This window comes from Cryptomeria japonica, chromosome 8 (assembly GCF_030272615.1).
Source record: "Cryptomeria japonica chromosome 8, Sugi_1.0, whole genome shotgun sequence".
Lineage (NCBI taxonomy): Eukaryota > Viridiplantae > Streptophyta > Pinopsida > Cupressales > Cupressaceae > Cryptomeria > Cryptomeria japonica.
In genome coordinates, this window is record NC_081412.1 from 671152981 (window position 1) to 671169206 (window position 16226).

Here is a 16226-nt window from a genome sequence, read left to right on the forward strand (position 1 = left end):
TTTTATTATCTTCACGTAGGGGCACAGCCACCAAAGGTGAAGGCATCTGAGAAAGCACCGACAGGGGTTATAGTAGTAAAATAGCTAAGACCTTAGCTAGCAGCAGGGCCTGTTCCGTAGTAGGTTGCATTCCTTCCTTTTCGGAGATCGATCAGGGTGGGCTTTATCCTTTCAAACAGCCGCCGGATGGAAATGGAATCTCGATGGACGACATCACATCATCAACAACTAGAATAAGGCAACCGGTCCATCCCCACCAGAAATCCCAGCTATAGCCAAGTCAGCTCCGTTCTCGAGTAAGGAGAGTATGTTTACCAAGTCCTAGTGGCAGAATAATTTGGAACTATAATTGTAATCGTCCCATTAGGAAAGGATAAAATAGTTGATGGAGTAGGTAGGACAGGAAAAAAGAAAGCGAAAGAAAGAAAGCTCCCTTCACCAAAGGGGAGGACAAAGAAGGCGATTGCTTAGTTGACTGAATTAAGGGTGGGGTCCTGTTGATGTGTTTTTTATGTACAAAACATTTCAGAATAAAGTATCAAGTTAATTTACCCTCTCTTGAACAAAATCACCTCAGATGCCAAGAATGAGATCAACTAAAATGATTCTAAGGTTTCTACATGTCAGATCTTGACGAGTGGGTAAGTTCATTGGTTGATGTGAATTGTTGTGTTTCACTTTGGGGACTTACGCAAATATTTGGATTATCATGAATGATGCGGAATAGGTGTGCTGACAACTTAAGATTTATCAATGAGGCTCTAGATTTACTTCTTACTAAAAAAAGGGGAAAAAAGAATAGGGTTCAGGAAATCTATTCTAAGACTAAGAATGTAGGAAATGGTGAATGGATTTAGTGGAATCAAACCAGGCAAGGTCTCACAATCAGGTATTGACACAAGCTTAGTGCAATCATCTATGGTATACTTAATGATTTTCAGACTATTACCATCAAATGTAGACACCATCCAAGTTGATGCTTGTCAACGGACGCATAATAGTTGAAGTTATGCTTACTCAAATTCCAACTAACCACACAAGGCGCACTTACCAGCGGAAAGAGGCCAGTGGTATGGATTAAGGATTCCACACAAACGAATTCAACAAATCTTTCACTCAATCTAACATACATGAAAATAAATTTTAATTTAAATTCTAATCTAACTTGGAGGAATTCAGAACCATAAATGCAAATACAACACTTGAAGAGAAAAATCACCAACAATTGAAAAATGATTAGGATTCAAATAGCTGTAGTATATACCAACAATTCTACAAAAACTCTCTCTTACAAATGAGAGACAAGGGGGCATATACATTCAGATCAATCTCTTTTGACTCTGACCAATTTGGCAATAGGATCGTCTTCTTCATTTCATTCTCATAATGTGGGTGTGTATGATCTCTATCATCTAGTATCTGATCAGGAATGAGGAAAAGTCCACATTTCCTCATGAAATCCACTGACATTCTGGACCACATTCTTCTCTTTACTACTTGTTCATCCATTAAGTTAGCCCAATAATCCTCTATGTCAACCTTATGAGTGAACTTCTCTCCTCTGATCCTTCAGACCTTCTTGTCTGGATCGAACCTTTCTCTCTTCTTGTAGGTAGCAAATCTGTAGAATGCAATCTCCTCACCTGCAGTGCTGGCAACTATGGCAGATTGGCAGACCTCTGATGTCTTCCCAACTAAAATAGGGAATGCCATTCCTGTCATGTGCTTCTCTCTCTGGATAACATCAAACTCTAGAAGCTATCTTACCACTTCCAACAATATCATTCTGTCAGTCGGATACCTAGGAAGTCTCTAGGGTTTAGATTGAAACCCATGAATCCTGAGGTATGTGAAAGTGGGGAACTATATATACCACGACCCATATTTCTCTATTAACTCTATTGCCTCCTTGGACAATCTTCTGTGGATTTTGCCCTGCAGCAACCGTGTGATATACATAGTGAATGCATCATTCACTCTCTTGTAGTCTTCAATTATGTGCATACTTAACTGGGGGTAGCATTCATAATTCTTAAATTGTCCTTGCCCATTCCCGACTTCACCTTTGCATATTAATCCTCTGTATGAAACAAATCGTGCAAGCAGGTACACCAGGTAGGAAGTCATGGCGAATGACTTGGACCACTCTACATTCCTCAACTAAAAATCCAGATTGTCACTTATGATCTTGGACCAATTCACTAGTGTTCCTCTAAGACAATCCTGGATGAAGTAGAACATCCATCCATGAAATATTGCTCCCTGCGGCATTCCCATCACTTTATTAAGTAGGAACATCAAATCACTATATTCCTCCTTAAAATCTACACACATAAGTGTCTTGGGAGCCTTGGAATGATGATTCCTAGGTTCAATCATCCACTCTTTATTAATTAAACTCTTGCATACACCCATCTTCTTCGTGTATCTGTCTGCATAATCTTCCTTGGTCACATCCTCCATGTCTGTACTGCGTGGAATTTTGAGTAACTCAGCAATGACATCCACAGCAAAGTAGGCGATGACAACACCCTTCGGACTCTTGATCATTCTTGTGAGCGGATCGTAACACTGTGCACACTCCAGGATCAACTCACTACATTGTATGGATTGTGGAAACCCAGCGGCATGGAAAATGCCACTCTTCATAATATTCGCATATGCTGGAGAAGGAACCTGATCTTTGGATCCGAACATCCGATGCTGCATCTGGTCGAAGTCCAGGAAATGCATGTTGGTATCAATGATCTCCTTTCATCTAGATGAAATCCTGAACTCTGGATAAAATCCAGTCTCCAATATCTTCAACAACTCTTTCCTTTCCTTGTATCCTGATTTTGACATTGCACCTGTATGAAGCTGAAAGTTAGTCCTAGGATAAAAATAAATACTTGCAATCAAATCCCTGACTTTCTAAAGATTTAGTCGATTTAGAGCATGGAGTCAGGAAAATGTTCCATACACTTGGTAAATTTTAGCAAATTACGTTCAATGTATGACAACACTAAGGCATGGAAGTCTTCCATAAAATTCATTTATACCTCCTTATGCTTAGAAAATATGCAAGCAAAAATGCAAAGGAGTATATCGGATTGATGATGACTTAGGAAAGGTGTGAAAGGTTGTGTTTTCACACAATGGATGTCTGAAGACACCTTCCGCAGTCAACAATGGAGGTCAAAATTCTAAAGACAACCTAAGAAATTAGACTTTGAAAAACATGTTGTAATCTTCAAAATGTGCATAAAAATCAATAAAAATCAATTTTATTGATGAAAACAATCATTTTTTGGAATGTAAGTATGGCTGGTAAAATTTAGTTTTCTGAGGACAAGTTTGGAAATCGAACACTTTAGACTTACCAGCACCTTGCAAAGTGGTTTAAATCCCTGAAAATGATGAAAAATTGCTAAGGAAATAGCCCCAAGCAAATTCGCCAAAATTGGTTAGGTGGCTTGAAATGAAAATTTCTGAGGACAAATGCCTAACAGTGGAGTTTCAGACCTGCAACAGCGATAAAATGGTCTAAAAAGTGCATAGAAAACTCAAAAAAATGCCTCCAAATGCTACATGTTTAAGTTGGAATTGGCTGGGCAATAAAAACTTAAATCTGAAAATTAATGGCAGCCATTAATGGAGGTCGAAATTTGAAGCAAACCTCTGATTTGAAGCGAATCAGGAGGCTGGAAGTGATGGCAACCACCAAGCATGCATGAAAATCATCAAAACATGGTACCAAAACACCTTCCAAGCAAAATCGAATTTTCCCCAAGTCTAGCGCCAAAAATGGAAATCTAAAAATTTGATGTCAATGGCAGCCTTGATCTGCAACAATGAAGGATATCAACAATCTGGGAAAATCGCTCAAGTTGGGGTTGGATACGCCAAACACAAAAAATTGCCTTAGCAAAAAATCAAAATTTTCAAAATTCTGAAAATTGTTGTTAATGGCAGCAATCTGCAGCAATGAAGGTCTAAACAGCGGAAAAAATGGTGGAGGAAAAATTGCCGAAGTCTTCAATCAAGAATTTGCCAACTTTTACCAAAAATTGCAAAATTTGGAATAAAATCGCCAAACTTAGCAAAATTGAAAATCTGAAACTGGTCTTTAATGGCAACCAGGGAAGAATAAATCAGCAAGCTGGAAAAAATGGAGGAAAATAAATCGTCAATCCCACACTTCACAAAAACGCATTGCTAAAAAAATTCGCCCAACTTGGAGAAAAATCGCTTTCATGGAGACACCTGGCAGAAATAATAATAAAATAATGCTGAAGTTTATCTCATATACTTGCTTTCATCTTTCACTTTCACCACACAAGCAATGTGGAATAAAAAACACTTGTATAAATACTTGCTTGGTGAAACCCTAACTTGCTTCTAGAAGGTTCAAACATTTAATAATTATTGCAAGTTATTAAATTTGCTTTTAAATTTTAAATAATCATTTAACAATTATTTAAAAGCAATCAAAATGGGGCTTTTTATTAAAATATTGCAATTTAAATTCAAAATAAAGCCTCTAGGGGAAAATCGCTATAGGTTGGGATTAAAAAATCCCTTCAAAAATCATTTAAGTGTCAAAATTTGCCCCATAGGGGAAATTCAACCCATGCTTGGACAAAAATCCATGCTCAAAATCATCAAAATGCACATAAAAATCATCCCAGGGGAAAATCGATATTAGTTTGGACAAAAATCCAGACAAAAAATGCACTCATTTTGCAAAAATCACCCCCCAGGGGAAATTCGATGGGTGTCTGGACAAAAATCCACACTCAAAACTCACTTAACTTGGAAAATACCTCTCTGGTGGAAAATCGACCTCAGTCTAGACAAAAATCCGGACTCAAAACCCTTCATAATGTTCCCAGTGGAAAATCGATCCCTGTCTGGATAAAAATCCGGACAAAAAACTCTTCATAATGTTTCCAGTGGAAAATCGATCCCTGTCTGGATAAAAATCCGGACAAAAAACTCTTCATAATGTTCCCAGTGGAAAATCGATCCCTGTCTGGATAAAAATCCGGACAAAAATCGTCACTTAGTTGTCACAAAAATCGTGGTGGAAAATCGACCCAGGCATGGAATTATCCTTGCACTCTAGTCTGCACTCCCAGGGGAAATTCGATGGCAGTCTGGATAAATCCTGACACTTAGCCAAATTTTAGCATTTCCAGGGGAAAATCGCTCCAGGTGTGGATAAACAGTGGGGGAAATTAGTGGCCAGTATGGATTCCAGGGGAAACCCATGTGTAGTATGGATTTTGAGTGGGGGAATGGGTTGGGTAGTCTGGAATGTGAGGGGAAAATCATCTCTAGTATGGATTTTGACCCTTTAACCCTTGGAATATGAATTTTCCTTAGGATTTTATCATTTTAACCACTCAAAATCACTCAGCGACTTTAAATTTAACTGGTCTTAGACTAATTTTCCAAAAAAAAATATGAGCGAAATGCTAGGAAAATATTGGAATAAAGTGTGAAACCAATTTAAATATTACCTTAGGAGCAAGAAAACAACTCTAAAAGGTCTATGAATACCTTGGCACTTTAAAATCATTGATGCACGTGTTTGAAAACACATTAACATTCAAATGGTCTAACACTTAGACAAAACCTAGGATCATTAAAATATCATCTTTTGCAACTTGATCCTAACACTTCAAAAACCCTAGACGAGACTAGGCATGATTAAAACTCTGAGACTCGGGCATGGGAAACGCAAAATTGCCCACGAAGTAGCCAAAACCCTAACCTAACAATGCAGGAAGCTAGCAAAGAGGGGGTCCCCATTAGCAATGGGGCGATGTGTGAAAAGGTCACAACATCTGGCGACTCCACTAAGGAAATGTTCTAGAACATTTCAAGAACAAAGCTCATTCCGACACTTGGAGTCTTCAATTAATCCTTGCATAACATAGCAAAAGGCCAAAAAACTCATTTGAAAAGATGGAATCCAAGAATTGTATCAAGTTACTTAGTCATTGATTATCCAGGTGTGTGCAATTGCGTTCATTACCTTCACGAGAATATTGTCCATACTTCGCAGGTGGCCGATTATAACCTCACGAATATTGCTCCACTACCCACTAGGCATCTATAGCCCTAGTGGAGTTACTCGCATATTCCCACTAGCCAATTTAGATATTTCATTTCTTTGCATTTCTTTCTTTTCTTTTGATATTTCGCTTTTTGCGTACTTTCAAATTTCGTTAATTCATTTGTCTTGTAAGTAATAAACTTACTTGGGTTCGAGAACTATAATGGCACTGAAGTAGGATATATAGATTTTTCACTAGTCACAGCTTCACCTGAGAATTTATAATAACTCGAATAAAATTAATATGTGAAATATAATAATCAAATGATGTTAGCATCAAAATATAATAAAAGTTTTCCAATCCCGTCAAATACGGATTCAACTTATGATACACTATACAAAAACAATCTCTAATTCAAAGAACTTCATGAAGAATAGTTCAAGAAATGGACTAAACAAAACCAGGTGAAATGCAAAGTGTGTCTTGACAACAACTCCCACATCACAAGCAGATATCCCTCAGAACCAACACCAAAGCAAAGTCAAACCAAAACCCTAGAGCAAAACTGAAAGCAAACACTAAACTAAGGCAAACCAAAGAATACCTATTCTAACTTTGATACAAGGGGTAGGCTTCAAAAGAAACCTAAGGTTGGAAGTAATGCTTGAGGAATTGTCCATTGACGGGGAACAGAACATCCTCACCAGTTAAGGTTCTCAGCTTGAATGCATTCTCTCCCAGTAACTCAACAATCTGATAGGGGCCTTTCTATAGTTTGTCAAATTTGTCGTGATCTCCCCTTCTTTCATGGGCTTTATCCCAATATAGCACTAGGTCAGATATCCTAAAGGCTTTTACCCGTGCTTATCTGTCAAACCATCTCTTAACTACGCCCTGATGTTTGGCGAAATTCTCTAATGCTTTATCTCTTTTTTCTTCTAAATTCATCAACTGTGTCAGTCTTGTTTGCACTCTGTCTTCGCTCTCCATATAATCTTGTATGAATCTCAGTGTAGGAATTCTCAGTTATACGGGGAAGATAGGCTCTTGGCCATATACCAAAAAATATGGGGATGTCCCCAATGAATTCTTAACTCTCGTTCTATCCGCCCAAAGGGTGAATCTCAATTGTGTGTGCCAATCCTTCAGATTTTTCTCTAACAATTTCTTAATCACACTTAGCAAATTCTTGTTCATAGATTCGGCTAACCCATTACCCTGAGGATAATAATTTGATGAAAACTTAAGGGTTATACCATATTCAAAAGCCCAATTTGAAAATTTTAATGATGTAAAGGAAGAACCATTATCACAAACAATAGCATGTGGACAACAAAACCTGGTAATGATGTTCTCCTCTAAAAATTTAATCACGGCATCAGTTGTACATAACTTCAAAGCTTGAGCTTCTAACCATTGAGTATAGTAATCAGTCGCGGTTAGAATGTACCTATGTTGCACAGAGGAAGGTGGATTAATCATACCAATGAAGTCGATACCCTACATAGCGAAAGGTCTAGACTCGATCACGGGCTGCAGCGACATGGCTAGATTCTTCTCTCAAACGGTAGTAACTTGGCATGTGTGACACATCTTCACATGTTCATGAGTATCTCAGAACAAGGTAGGCCAGTAATAGCCTGCTCTTAGAATTTAGTGCACAGTAGCTAAGCTTGCACCATGACCTGTCCCAAATCTATTGTGATAATGTTCCACAATCTGTTTAGCTTCATTCTTTCCAACACATCTCAAATATATTCCTTCATGATTTCTTCGGTATAAAATTGAGCCTTGTAACATAAAATGCTAACACTTCAATTTTAATGCTCTCTTCTGAGCTGGGGCCATATGCGCGGGGCATCTATGGTTCAATAAATAGCAAACAATGTCTTTATACTATTCATCTAGAGTGACATCTTCAATTGAATAGACTTGTTGGACTAATCTGGGTCCATCAACTACTAGAGTCTGCGCTAAGGCTTGACCTCGAACAAGTCTCATTGGTTGTATCTCAATGTCGTACTCCTGGATAGTGGTGACCCAATTTCCTCTTCTTTCTCCTAACTCATTCTGCATAAGGAGCTCTTAACTACTGCATCTGGCACAATGGCATGAACTTTTGTCCTTAAGATGTAATGTCTAAATTTCTTTATTGCTTTCACCAAAGCATAAGCTTGTTTTTCTACGTTTGGATATCTTAGCTCCGCATTTTTCAATGGTGCACTCATAAATGCTATGGGATGTTCATCTTTATCTTGGTTCTTCTGTGTAAGGACTGCAACACAAGTATGTTCCAAGGAGATTGAATACACATAAAAAGGCCTCGTATAATCAGGACTGACCAAAATAGGAGCCTCAACGATGGTGGACTTGATATCTTCAAATGCTTTCTTTGCTTCTGTTGTCCAATCCATCTTGGCATCTTTCTTCAACATTTCATTCAGTGGTTGTATTATCTCAGCAAATCCAGAGATAAATTTCCTCACAAAATTAATCTTACCAAAGAAGGACTTCAGTTCTTTCTTACTGCTCGGGAGGTTTATCTTAGATATAGCCTCAACTCTTTTTGGATCAATGGAGATTCCTTTCTCTGAGATAATATGTCCTAACAATTTACCTTTTGTAACCTCGAATATGCATTTCTTGGGATTAAGGGATATCCCATATTTTCTGCATCTTTGAAATACCTTTCTCAAATCTTCAATGTGATCTTCTCTTTTCCTTGAGAAAATTGTAATGTCATCCATGTAAATAATGATGCATTTTCCAATTAAATCTTGAAATTCAATGTCCATAGCTCTCTAGAATGTGGCTCCAGCATTGATTAAGCCAAATGGCATCCTTCTATATGTAAACATACCCCACTTTGTGGTGAGGGCTATCTTTAATCTATCTTCATATTCTACCATCACCTAATTGTATCCTGAATATTCATCCAAAAAGGACATCATCTGCGATCCATTCACAATCTATAAAACCTCATCCAATGATGGAAGTGGGTAGTTATCTTTTTCTGATGCTCTATTCAAATTTTTGAAATCAACACAAAGCCTTATCTCTCCACTCTTCTTTCTAACCGGGACCAAATTGGCGACCCACGTCGAGTGTCGCACAGGAAAGATAATCCTTGCTGATAACAATTTCTTCACTTCCTGATATATGAGAGGCTCCAGCAAAGGGTTCACTGGCGTCTGTCTCTGCCTAAATGGCTTACTGTCTAGTTTCAAGGGAATAGTATGTGTAATGATTGATGTGTCATATGTCTTCAAATCATCATATCCCCATGCAATCACATCAGGAAAATATCTCATGTTCTTTAGTATGCCTTCCCTTTCACTGGTTGTGCATGTTTTCCTTATGAATACATTCTTAATTTCATTGTCATTTCCCAAATTCACTATTTCATAGGCACTTCTACTTGAGTCATGCAATCTTTCTATCTTCATTTTATCTCTATCAAACACTCTTTCTAGCTCTATCATTCCCTTAGGAATGAAGTTTGTCTTCAAATTTAGAATGCCATCTGAATCATATTCTGCTTCTTCGGCTTCCTCTTCATCAATAACCTGACTCAGGAAAACATCTGTATTTGTGAGAAAATCCAATATATGCTTATCATCTTCAAAAACTTGGAAATTGGTGACATTATCTGGTACGGATGGAACTGATGTGAGTTCCACTATAAACTTCTTTAATCCTTCCATGGCAATGGGTGCCAAGGAACTAGCAGCCTATGCAAGCGCATTTGCCACTTGATTCTGTGATCTATATATTGACTTGATATTGAAAGCATCAAAGCTCTCGATGAGATCCCATATCCTGTTGTGGTATTTTCTCAATCTTTTGTCATGGCAGACATACTGCTTCCGCACTTGTCTTACTACAATCTCTGAATCTCCAAACACATGTAAAATCTTCACTTTCTTCTAAATGGCTAACAACAATCCATGAACTAAGGATTCATACTCAGCAACATTGTTCGTACATGGAAACTGCAATCTATGGGAGGTCAAATAAGTTTCCCCAGAGGGAACTATTAATTCAAATCCGGCTCCTGACCCTTTCTTTGACTTTGAACCATCAAATCTCAATGTCCAAACTTGATCTTTGTCATGTATTTCTTCTTTGATTTTATCTGTAATTTCTTCATTTGGCCTAGGAGAGGCCTCTCTAATTTCTTCAAGTGTCAGAATTTCAGGAATTCTTTTGTGTATTTGATTCAAAGCTACCTTGCACATTGTGCAAGAGAATTCAGAATGAGCAGTATCATGAATTCGGCACCAATTAGGCAACAATAAATTTTGAATGCGAGCACGGTTGCCTAACTCAATTCCCTGCTAGATATTCTTGAATACAAATCCTCTGAAACTTTCAAACATATCAATTTCCTCATCTGTATCATGACCACTTTCTACTACGATTTCTGTGGAATTCACAATCTCATGATTTTCTTCTATCTTTTCAACTAGGTTTTGAAGCATCAAAACCTTTGCAACTTTTGGGCTGTAATTTCCTAGATCTGTTTCTAGGAAAATAAATTCATTGTTTTCACCATATTCTGTTATCATCAATCTTAATCTTGGGGTACTATCTATCTTGATCTGGTTTGGTACACCTCTCCATGGCAGCCACATGTGAGAGAAATCAATCGAAAAATAACCATTCAGTCTTCGTGACCAATCTTGACTCAGGAGCATGCCATATTCGTCTGGAATGTCTACAACTGATATATCTATGAAGTGCTGGACTCTTGGATCCGTAGCCAACTGCATGAATATTTTTCAACTCTCCAATCATAGGTACCTCTGTCTTATCTAATTGTGTAACTCTTTTACTAGTTTGTATGGGAATGAGACCCGATTTCTCGCATATAGCCTTTGGCATTACATTACTTGAAGCTCCGGAATCCACCAGGCAATTATGTAAAAGCTTGCCGAAAATCCTTACTGAAAGTAAGAATGGGGCTGGCTCATCATGATAATTCATTGCTGGCTTATCCCTATGGACTTGCAAACTTTCTTCCTTTTTCACACTTTCTTTAGAAACTTCCTCTTTTTTAACCGTGCTTTCAACATAAACAATCTCACTGTTAGGAGGGATGTCACCCTTGGTAGGATTTTCAGTTGCAAATGGTGAATCCTTAACTCTCTTTACATTATCTCTTGTGAGAAAAGCTTTGCCTTCTAGCATATCTTCTTTCTTTGGCACATCTGCCATCTTTACTAATTCTTCTTTGTTGGGCATATTAGATGAATCTTGAACACTACATGCCTCTTCTGATGACTATTGAATATTTGGTTCATCTTGAACCACATTTATGCTTGCTTGAGGGACACTTGAACCTCTCTGAATGTTGGAACTGGTTTGAGTTGTTGCTCTCCCGATAGTATTCTCATTTAATCCATTCATTAATGTATCTTTGATATCAGGTACCTTCATTAGTTCAAACAATGGTAGGCTTACCTTGCCTTTCTTGAATTATTCTAACACACATAGACTCAGCCACTTCAACTCCTCTCCTGAAGGGGGAATGTTCTTCTATCTATACTCAGGTGAATCTTGTGGATAGCTTGGTGTATTAATAGCACTTGGATTTGGTGGCATAGAAAAATTGTTTGGAGGAGCAGAACTAGTTAAAGGCTCTTGATTCCTCTGATTCCTTTGGTAAACTCTTGGTCCATTGTTTCCTGACGATTGATGAAACACTTCTTTAATTCCTTCAAATAAAACACTTTTATTCAATGGTGGGAAATAGTAGTCTGGATCTTCAATAGGTCCATTGGCTAAAGCAGGTGGGAACTGAGAATTAGGCAGAACCATAGGTCCATTCGCCGATTCTGGAGGGAATCTTCCACCTTGTTCACACATTAAACTTTCTTCATAAACTGGAGGAAACTTGAAATCCTCAATGATTAATGTTTGGTCATATCTTGTAGTTGGAACAATTTCATATCCCATTGTTGGAATGCTTTCTGAAGCTTTACTATTTCACACTTCCTGCTGGAAAATGTCAGCAGCAACCTTGAATTCGGGACAATGCAACTCTGAATGTTGACTAGTGTTGTATAATCTGCACCAATTTGATAAGGCGGCCTCCGTGAGGAAGACTCTGTCAGCCGGTCAACTTTCTAAAGCGGGCGGATTGTCAAGAGGTGATGACACATTTCCATTGTTGGGCGTAGTATTCCACGTTCTCTTTTGATAGTTCTAATTATTGCCACAATATCCTTGGTTATTCTGATTGTTGTTCTGATAATTATGATTGTTACTTTGGTAACCTTGATTGTTGTTTTGATTACCACCTTGATAATTTCTATGCATACTGTAGAGTTGATTATTCTGGTTCCCCAGCTGAGTAACCTCTGTAGATAATTTCTTTACTTGATCTATTAACTCTTTCATTTCTTCTTTCTCCTCTTGTGTCCTTGTGGATGTTACAACATTTTGCAGGTACATTGGATGCATTTGCAGAGCTTGAGAAATGGGTGCTCTAGGATGGAGTACCATATGATTTGATGGCTAAGCCATTGGATACATCGGCTGTGGAACTTGATTCATTATCGACGTCTAATGCACCAAAGCTTGGCTTAAATTCTGAATTTGATTTGCGGCCATGGGCGACCCCAAATTGAGCAAAGGTCCACTAAGATTCTGACATAATATTTTACTAACTTCTATTGCCTTCGCATATGCTTCGTTCAATTTTTTTGGAGAGGGATGAGTATGCACGAACATAGCTGTAAGTGGATATAAACCATGATAATATATCTCTTGAGCATCTGGAATAAGGTAAGGAGTCTACAACCTTGTATAAGCTTTCTGGAATCGGTTGTTGAATGAATTGATAGGTTCATTCTCTTGTCTTTTGCACTCAACAAACTGTCTATGCAACTCCGATGGGGAAATTTGGATTCCAAACTTTCCAATGAATGTATCTTTTAATTCTTCCCATGAGGTGATGGATCCTGCAGGTAAATGGATGAACCAATGATATGCTTCTTCTCCTAAGGAATAGGAAAAGAGTCTGCAAGCAACATCTCCATACTCAATTGGTCTATTTCTCAAATGGTCTTCAAACATCTTGATGTGATCTTCCGCCATCCGGCTTGAGTCGCTAGCACTGTACTTTGAATAGAAATTCTCCAGATTCTTTGGCATCTCATGAATGTCATTGAAAGCGAGCGGTGATGGGCTGGTAACCAACCAGGTAGCACCGTTTGGGGGTGGTCCTTGATTCTTGGGCATCTCTTTGTCTTCTTGTTGAAACTACTGAGCTTCCTCTTGATTTGGATCTGAAGGATCTAGAAAAGTATTGTCTTCTCTCAGCGTGTCCCCTAGATTGAATACTCTATCTGTATCTACTATATCTGAATTCGGTGAAGCCTCCCACCTTCCAAGTCTGGATCTGCGAGGAATCCTCAACTCACAATGTCTTTGATCTCCAAGAGTAGATCTTAGAATTCTCTAAAGTCTCTCAGGTGAAAAGGAATTGATGTGATCTAGTGTGACCTATCTAGGATCAATCCAGACTTGTTGTAATCTTTGAGCAAGTAAATCTCTTTCAATCTGCTCCTCAATTTGTTTGTCAATTCGTTCAGCTATCTCTTCCTCTTCTTCCAAGATAAGAGAAACTCTAATGTATTGTGGTGCACTTGTTTTCACATCCCAGGCAAAGTTGTTCAAACTAGATATAATCTTTCTTTCATCTCCTAGGTTTGGTTGTTCAAGCTCAAGTTCATTCAATTCAAGCTCATTCGTTCTATCAGGATCAGGCAGCACCATGGTATTACATACTAACTTGAAATCTTCAACAGGTTCAATTTCTTCCAGGCTGATTGGTAGACTGGTTCTCATGATCAACTACTCCAACAACAATGACAATCAGAGGCAAGCTTCCCAACTGCTCTTCTTTGTCTATCACTTCTCTCACTTGTCTGAATTCAGTGTGACTACTTTGGTTTCTCCAAGAAAGAGTGTTGAATTGTGAAATGATATCTCTTTGTTCACCTTGGATAAGTTCTTCTTCAGGCAACACCATTCCGGAATATAATCTTTGAATGACTGCGAGGAATGTTGAGTGCGGGAGTGGGGACAAAAGTCCTGGATAACTCCTTGCGGATTGAATTGATAGGATTTGCAGTCTAACTGCTCACAACATTATAATGCTCAACCCTCCTTCTAGCGCCAAAAGAATGTTGATGTGTTTTTTATGCACAAAACATTTCAGAATAAAGTACCAAGGTAATTTACCCTCTCTGGAACAAAATCACCTCAAATGCTAAGAATGAGATCAACTAAAATGATTCCAAGGTTTCTACATGTCAGGTCTTGACGAGTGGGTAAGTTCAGTGGTTGATGTGAATTGCTGTGTTTCACTTTGGGGACTTACGCAAATATTTGGATTATCAGGAATGATGCGAAATAGGTGTGCTGACAACTTAAGATTTATCAATAAGGCTCTAGATTTACTTCTTACTTAAAAAAGGGGAAAAAAGAGTAGGGTTCAGGAAATCTATTCTAAGACTATGAATGTAGGAAATGTTGAATGGATTTAGTGGAATCAAACTAGGCAAGGTCTCACAATCAGGTATTGACACAAGCTTAGTGCAATCATCTAAGGTATACTTAATGATTTTCAGACTATTACCATCAAACGTGGACACCATCCAAGTTGATGCTTGTCAACAGACGCATAATAGTTGAAGTTATGCTTACTCAAACTCCAGTTGACCACACAAGGTGCACTTACCAACGGAAAGAGGCTAGTGGTATGGATTAAGGATTCCACACAAATGAATTCAACAAATCTTTCACTCAATCTAACATACATGAAAATAAATTCTAATCTAAATTCTAATCTAACTTGAAGGAATTGAGAACCATGAATGCAAATACAACACTTGAAGAGAAAAATCACCGACAATTGAACAATGATTAGGATTCAAATAGCTGTAGCATATACCAACAATTCTACAAAAACTCTCTCTTACAAATGAGAGACAAGGGGGCATATATAGAGTCTCTTACAAAATGGATGGCCAAGATTGATCCAAGATCAATGGCCAAGATCATGCCAACAAAACCCTAGAATTGCCCTAATTAGGGTTACATCAAAAATGGCACCACCAACATATGGCCTAATGAAAAGATACCTAGTCATCATATAGGGAATCTTTTAGAAGATTCCTTCCCGCATCTCTCTCTCTCCTAGCATACTCCAAGAATCTAGCCAATACTAAATCTAACTCCTCCATGGAAATGCTAGGCAAGGTATCCTGTTGTAAATCAATCACATCCAATGAATCGGAGCAAGCATTCAAAGTGTTATCCCATTCTGGCATAAGCTTCTACGAATTATGAACATGAATCAACAAAGAGACCAAGTCATCAATCTGACTCTTCTGCAAAGAGTCCAACTGGCAAAAATACATAAACTTCATCTTGTCTCTTAATTCGGCTAAGTGTAAACCACTAGCATCACTAACATCAACACCCAATAATTAATCCTTCCATCTCCATACAACTCGATTGGGCGTTCTCATAAGCTGATTTCTTCAAGGCTAGTGCACAATACCAGCCATGGAAATCATATATGTCTCCACTATGCACAATGTTCTCACTGACCAAGGTGGAATTAGGAACCTCCTTCAATGCCAGGAGGCGTGGAATAGTCTTCTCTTGGATAGGCTGGAATTATTCCCAAACTCCCTCCAAATACTGGATTCTAAATACAAGCGTCGTTGTCTTATCATATGCTTGGACAAACTGAGTAAGGAAATCATCTGCCTACTTCCTTGTGCTTTCAATCCACTTTTCAACCTCTTAGTGTGTACCTCTCACTACCTCGCAGTGTGAATGTATTCCATGGTCAACTACAATAGGGGAAATAAGGGTGGGATTCTCATGCCTTGTCCCTGCAATATACTCTCTGAATCTAATATTTTCTTCTTTGTACCTTTCATTCTCCACAACCACTGTGTCTAACATTGCATGATTGCTTGGAGGTTGTCACCAATCTCCTGGAATTCTTTCCCTATGGATGGATGACCAAGGGTGACTGAAGTGATTTGGAAATCCATGGGAGTGGTAGTGTTCACTATCATGCCGGCTCTAGGAACAACAATCTGTGCAATCCGCATTCCTGTCTCATCTCTAGCTATGTGTGACAAAATCTCCGCTCTC